This window comes from Anopheles funestus, assembly GCF_943734845.2.
Source record: "Anopheles funestus chromosome X unlocalized genomic scaffold, idAnoFuneDA-416_04 X_unloc_9, whole genome shotgun sequence".
Lineage (NCBI taxonomy): Eukaryota > Metazoa > Arthropoda > Insecta > Diptera > Culicidae > Anopheles > Anopheles funestus.
Window position 1 is genome coordinate 23,794 of NW_026045220.1, and position 7,681 is coordinate 31,474.

Here is a 7,681-nt window from a genome sequence, read left to right on the forward strand (position 1 = left end):
GTCTGCTGGCTTCGAAATCCAGAGTATCGCCATTGAAACCACTCACCATACCTCGTCTAGAATTGTGTGCCGCGTTACTTGCTGCTCGTCTGCATGATAAAGCAAAGAAAGCATTGTTAATGCCGGTTAATCGAACCTTTTTCTGGTCCGATTCAACAGTGACACTACATTGGCTACAATCTCCGCCAAGGACGTGGAAAACTTTCGTGGCAAATCGCGTCGCCGAGATTCAGGAGCTAACTCAAGCAGGAAAATGGCAGCATGTCTCTGGAAAAGACAACCCGGCGGATCTTGTATCCCGTGGTATAACAGCAGACGAACTAGTTGAAAGCGATCTCTGGAAGAGTGGTCCATGTTGGTTAAAGGAGCCAAAATCATCCTGGCCTCAGAACATTACCTCCACGTCAAATCTAGCTGAAGGTGAAAGAAAATCCAGCAGTGTTGCCTTAGCTGTACAAACTAAAGAGCCCAATGAAGTTTTTCTACGGTTTTCCTCATTCTCAAAGTTGGTGCGAGTCATTGGTTTTTGTTTACGGTTCTTCAACAATTCTCGCAATCCGCATCAGAAAATAAAAGGCAACACATTATCCGTAGATGAATTACATGGAGCAAAGATTGCATTGATCAAGATTGTGCAGTCTGAAACCTTTCCTGAAGAACTGCAATACTTAAAGAATGGAAAGCTGGTACCTCGAACCTCGCAGTTAAAACTACTCGGCCCATTTATCGACGGCCGTCGATATCGTGTTGGCGGCCGGTTGCAGCATTCAGAAGCATCCTATGATGTTCAGCATCAAATAATCATTCCTGGGTTCCATCGTTTCACGCAGGCGCTATTAGCGCACAAACATCGGGAGTACATGCATTTAGGAGTAAACGGGTCTTTGGCCGTTGTACGGGATGAGTATTGGCCTATCAACGGCAAACGAGCTATTCGCAGTGTCATACGGAACTGTTACCGATGCTGCAGATCCAACCCTCAACCCATTCTTCAACCTGAAGGGCAGCTTCCCATTGGACGAGTTACTCCTGCAAGTGCTTTCACTAGCACAGTGTTACATTTGTGTGTTTGTGTGCTTCAGCACCAAAGCGGTCCACTTTGAGTTGGTTCACGATTTAAGCACTCCTACATTTCTGATGGCGCTTGATAGATTTGTCTATCGTCGAGGCAAACCATTACACATCTATTCGGACAACGGAACGAATTTCATTGGCGCTAAGAATGAACTACACGCCATCTACAAGATGCTCCAACAAGATCCATCACATAGTATTGCATCATATTTGGCTGATGAAGGAATTCAATGGCACCTCATTCCACCACGCGCACCCAACTTCGGCGGACTTTGGGAGGCCGCTGTTAAGGCAGTAAAGACTCAGCTCGTTCGTCAGCTCGGCACAGCTTTATTGACTTCGGAAGAGTTAAATACCGTCTTAATCTAAATAGAAGGCTGTTTGAACTCCCGACCTTTACTTCCTTTATCAGAAGACCCGAACGACCTGGCATGTTTAACACCGGCACATTTCTTGCTTCATGACAAACTACGGGTTTTACCTGAAACCCAACTGAACGAGATACCCATAAATCGGTTTAGCCGATATCAGCTTCTGCAGCGGTAAAATCAGTCTCTTTGGTCTCGATGGAAGCAGGAATATCTAAAAACGCTGAATATCAATCATCGAGCTAAGCGAAACGAACATCGATTAAAAACTGGAGACATCGTAATCATGAAGGATGATAATTTGCCAGCTGTGGAATGGCCACTAGCTAGAATCATCCAATTACATCCAGGATCGGATGGAGTCAACCGTGTGGCAACTTTGCGTATTAAAAGCGGCATCCTCAAAAGAGCAGTATCCAAGATTTGCCCTTTAGAATGTGGAAACGAATAGCTGTTGAAAAACTAAGTATTTCAAGGCGGCCGGTATGTTGTGTCCAAAAAATCATTATATCACAACTATGCTACGCGAGCGTAGCGTTCTCGAGTGCACCAGCGTGTCGTTCTCGAGTGCGCGCACGTGATCCAAAAAGTGGTATAAAAGGAGGAGCGAGGGGCGAGGAAGATTAGTGTTCGGTCTGAAGTGGAAGCAGCAGCACCGGTTCAGCAGCCCGCTAGCCCCAACGAGGAAGACGCTCTCTGGCTTTAGGCCCAACGAGGAAGACGCTCTCTGGCTTTAGGCCCAACGAGGAAGACGCTCTCTGGCTTTAGGCCCATTGAGGAAGACGCTCTCTGGCTTTAGGCCCCAACGAGGAAGACGCTCTCTGGCTTTAGGCCCATCGAGGAAGACGCTCTCTGGCTTTAGGCCCCAACGAGGAAGACGCTCTCTGGCTTTAGGCCCAACGAGGAAGACGCTCTCTGGCTTTAGGCCCATCGAGGAAGACGCTCTCTGGCTTTAGGCCCCAACGAGGAAGACGCTCTCTGGCTTTAGGCCCATCGAGGAAGACGCTCTCTGGCTTTAGGCCCCAACGAGGAAGACGCTCTCTGGCTTTAGGCCCATCGAGGAAGACGCTCTCTGGCTTTAGGCCCATCGAAGAAGACGCTCTCTGGTTTTAGCCGCAACGAGGAAGACTCTGGGCTCGCGCAGCAACAAGGGGACTCCCAGGCTTTCGAGCCAAAACACAAAAAAACAACACCACGTAGGGAGAAGTTTAAGTTAAGTGAATAAATCAGTTTATCCGTGACAAAACACTGTTGTTTCCAACCAACTTCGACCAAAACCATCAACATCGACCAAAATCATCAACTTCAACCGAAATCTGTTGTTTAAAACCAACTTCGACCAAAACCATCAACATCGACCAAAATCATCAACTTCAACCGAAATCTGTAGTTTAAAACCAACTTCGACCAAAACCATCAACATCGACCAAAATCATCAACTTCAACCGAAATCTGTTGTTTCCAACCAACTTCGACCAAAACCATCAACATCGACCAAAATCATCAACTTCAACCGAAATCTGTTGTTTAAAACCAACTTCGACCAAAACCATCAACATCGACCAAAATCATCAACTTCAACCGAAATCTGTTGTTTAAAACCAACTTCGACCAAAACCATCCACATCGACCAAAATCATCAACTTCAACCGAATTCTGTTGTTTCCAACCAACTTCGACCAAAACCATCAACATCGACCAAAATCATCAACTTCAACCGAAATCTGTTGTTTAAAACCAACTTCGACCGAAACCATCAACATCGACCAAAATCATCAACTTCAACCGAAATCTGTTGTTTAAAACCAACTTCGACCAAAACCATCAACATCGACCAAAATCATCAACTTCAACCGAAATCTGTTGTTTAAAACCAACTTCGACCAAAACCATCAACATCGACCAAAATCATCAACTTCAACCGAAATCTGTTGTTTAAAACCAACTTCGACCAAAACCATCAACCTCGACCAAAATCATCAACTTCAACCGAAATCTGTTGTTTAAAACCAACTTCGACCAAAACCATCAACATCTACCAAAATCATCAACTTCAACCGAATTCTGTTGTTTCCAACCAACTTCGACCAAAACCATCAACATCGACCAAAATCATCAACTTCAACCGAAATCTGTTGTTTAAAACCAACTTTGACCAAAACCATCAACATCGACCAAAATCATCAACTTCAACCAAAATCTGTTGTTTTCAACCAACTTCGACCAAAACCATCAACATCGACCAAAATCATCAACTTCAACCGAAATCTGTTGTTTAAAACCAACTTCGACCAAAACCATCAACATCGACCAAAATCATCAACTTCAACCGAAATCTGTTGTTTAAAACCAACTTCGACCGAAACCATCAACATCGACCAAAATCATCAACTTCAACCGAAATCTGTTGTTTAAAACCAACTTCGACCAAAACCATCCACATCGACCAAAATCATCAACTTCAACCGAAATCTGTTGTTTCCAACCAACTTCGACCAAAACCATCAACATCGACCAAAATCATCAACTTCAACCGAAATCTGTTGTTTCCAACCAACTTCGACCAAAACCATCAACATCGACCAAAATCATCAACTTCAACCGAAATCTGTTGTTTAAAACCAACTTCGACCAAAACCATCAACATCTACCAAAATCATCAACTTCAACCGAATTCTGTTGTTTCCAACCAATTTCGACCAAAACCATCAACATCGACCAAAATCATCAACTTCAACCGAAATCTGTTGTTTCCAACCAACTTCGACCAAAACCATCCACATCGACCAAAATCATCAACTTCAACCGAAATCTGTTGTTTCCAACCAACTTTGACTAAAACCATCAACATCGACCAAAATCATCAACTTCAACCGAAATCTGTTGTTTAAAACCAACTTCGACCAAAACCATCAACATCGACCAAAATCATCAACTTCAACCGAAATCTGTAGTTTAAAACCAACTTCGACCAAAACCATCAACATCGACCAAAATCATCAACTTCAACCGAAATCTGTTGTTTCCAACCAACTTCGACCAAAACCATCAACATCGACCAAAATCATCAACTTCAACCGAAATCTGTTGTTTAAAACCAACTTCGACCAAAACCATCAACATCGACCAAAATCATCAACTTCAACCGAAATCTGTTGTTTAAAACCAACTTCGACCTAAACCATCAACATCGACCAAAATCATCAACTTCAACCGAAATCTGTTGTTTTCAACCAACTTCGACCAAAACCATCAACATCGACCAAAATCATCAACTTCAACCGAAATCTGTTGTTTCCAACCAACTTCGACCAAAACCATCAACATCGACCAAAATCATCAACTTCAACCGAAATCTGTTGTTTAAAACCAACTTCGACCAAAACCATCAACATCGACCAAAATCATCAACTTCAACCGAAATGTAGTTTCAAACCAAATTCGACCAAAACCATCAACATCGACCAAAATCATCAACTTCAACCGAAATCTGTTGTTTAAAACCAACTTCGACCAAAACCATCCACATCGACAAAAATCATCAACTTCAACCGAAATCTGTTGTTTCTAACCAACTTCGACCAAAACCATCAACATCGACCAAAATCATCAACTTCAACCGAAATCTGTTGTTTCCAACCAACTTCGACCAAAACCATCCACATCGACCAAAATCATCAACTTCAACCGAAATCTGTTGTTTCCAACCAACTTTGACTAAAACCATCAACATCGACCAAAATCATCAACTTCAACCGAAATCTGTTGTTTAAAACCAACTTCGACCAAAACCATCAACATCGACCAAAATCATCAACTTCAACCGAAATCTGTAGTTTAAAACCAACTTCGACCAAAACCATCAACATCGACCAAAATCATCAACTTCAACCGAAATCTGTTGTTTCCAACCAACTTCGACCAAAACCATCAACATCGACCAAAATCATCAACTTCAACCGAAATCTGTTGTTTAAAACCAACTTCGACCAAAACCATCAACATCGACCAAAATCATCAACTTCAACCGAAATCTGTTGTTTAAAACCAACTTCGACCAAAACCATCAACATCGACCAAAATCATCAACTTCAACCGAAATCTGTTGTTTTCAACCAACTTCGACCAAAACCATCAACATCGACCAAAATCATCAACTTCAACCGAAATCTGTTGTTTCCAACCAACTTCGACCAAAACCATCAACATCGACCAAAATCATCAACTTCAACCGAAATCTGTTGTTTAAAACCAACTTCGACCAAAACCATCAACATCGACCAAAATCATCAACTTCAACCGAAATGTAGTTTCAAACCAAATTCGACCAAAACCATCAACATCGACCAAAATCATCAACTTCAACCGAAATCTGTTGTTTAAAACCAACTTCGACCAAAACCATCCACATCGACAAAAACATCAACTTCAACCGAAATCTGTTGTTTCTAACCAACTTCGACCAAAACCATCAACATCGACCAAAATCATCAACTTTCAACCGAAATCTGTTGTTTAAAACCAACTTCGACCGAAACCATCAACATCGACCAAAATCATCCACTTCCACCGAAATCTGTTGTTTCCAACCAACTTCGACCAAAACCTTCAACATCGACCAAAATCATCAACTTCAACCGAAATCTGTTGTTTAAAAAAACTTCGACCAAAACCATCAACATCGACCAAAATCATTAACTTCAACCGAAATCTGTTGTTTAAAACCAACTTCGACCAAAACCATCCACATCGACCAAAATCATCAACTTCAACCGAAATCTGTTGTTTCAAACCAACTTCGACCAAAACCATCCACATCGACCAAAATCATCAACTTCAACCGAAATCTGTTGTTTAAAACCAACTTCGACCAAAACCATCCACATCGACCAAAATCATCAACTTCAACCGAAATCTGTTGTTTCTAACCAACTTCGACCAAAACCATCAACATCGACCAAAATCATCAACTTCAACCGAAATCTGTTGTTTCTAACCAACTACGACCAAAACCATCAACATCGACCAAAATCATCAACTTCAACCGAAATCTGTTGTTTCCAACCAATTTCGACCAAAACCATCCACATCGACCAAAATCATCAACTTCAACCGAAATCTGTTGTTTAAAACCAACTTCGACCAAAACCATCAACATCGACCAAAATCATCAACTTCAACCGAAATCTGTTGTTTCCAACCAATTTCGACCAAAACCATCCACATCGACCAAAATCATCAACTTCAACCGAAATCTGTTGTTTAAAACCAACTTCGACCAAAACCATCAACATCGACCAAAATCATCAACTTCAACCGAAATCTGTTGTTTCCAACCAATTTCGACCAAAACCATCAACATCGACCAAAATCATCCACTTCAACCGAAATCTGTTGTTTCCAACCACCTTTGACCAAAACCATCAACATCGAATAAAATCATCAACTTCAACCGAAATCTGTTGTTTACAACCAATTTCGACCAAAACCATTAACATCGACCAAAATCATCAACTTCAACCGAAATCTGTTGTTTACAACCAACTTTGACTAAAACCATCAACATCGACCAAAATCATTAACTTCAACCGAAATCTGTTGTTTAAAACCAAATTCGACCAAAATCATCAACTTCAACCGAAACCTGTAGTTTCAAACCAACTTCGAAAAAAACCATCAACATCGACCAAAATCATCAAATTCAACCGAAATCTGTTGTTTCCAACCAACTTCGACTAAAATCATCAACATCGATCAAAATCATCTACTTCAATCGAAATCTGTTGTTTCCAACCAACTTCGACCAAAACCATCAACTTCAACCGAAATCTGTTGTTTCCAACTAACTTCGATCAAAATCATCAACTTCAACCGAAATCTGTTGTTTCCAACTAACTTCGACCAAAATCATCAACTTCAACCGAAATCTGTTGTTTCCAACTAACTTCGACCAAAATCATCAACTTCAACCGAAATCTGTTGTTTCCAACTAACTTCGACCAAAATCATCAACTTCAACCGAAATCTGTTGTTTCCAAAAAACTTCTAAGAAAATCATCAACTTCAACCGAAATCTGTTGTTTCCAACTAACTTCGACCAAAACCATCAACTTCAACCGAAATCTGTTGTTTCCAACTAACTTCGATCAAAATCATCAACTTCAACCGAAATCTGTTGTTTCCAACTAACTTCGATCGAAATCTGTTGTTTCCAACTAACTTCAACCAAAATCATCAAC

General features: G+C 41.1%; 1 long non-coding RNA gene across 2 annotated transcripts; it reads right to left on the minus strand.

Annotated features, from left to right (window-relative positions):
• Positions 1–2,692: 2,692 nt before the first annotated feature.
• LOC125774187 (uncharacterized) lies at positions 2,693–7,495 on the minus strand. Of its 2 annotated transcripts, none has more exons than XR_007420657.1 (3): positions 7,087–7,495; positions 5,975–6,901; positions 2,693–4,618 (listed from the first exon to the last, which is right to left on the minus strand). It is a non-coding gene; the product is annotated as an uncharacterized LOC125774187 (long non-coding RNA). The 2 variants fall into 2 exon arrangements; XR_007420658.1 differs by having other exon boundaries at positions 6,178–6,901; positions 7,087–7,493.
• Between the last annotated feature and the right edge of the window lie 186 nt (positions 7,496–7,681).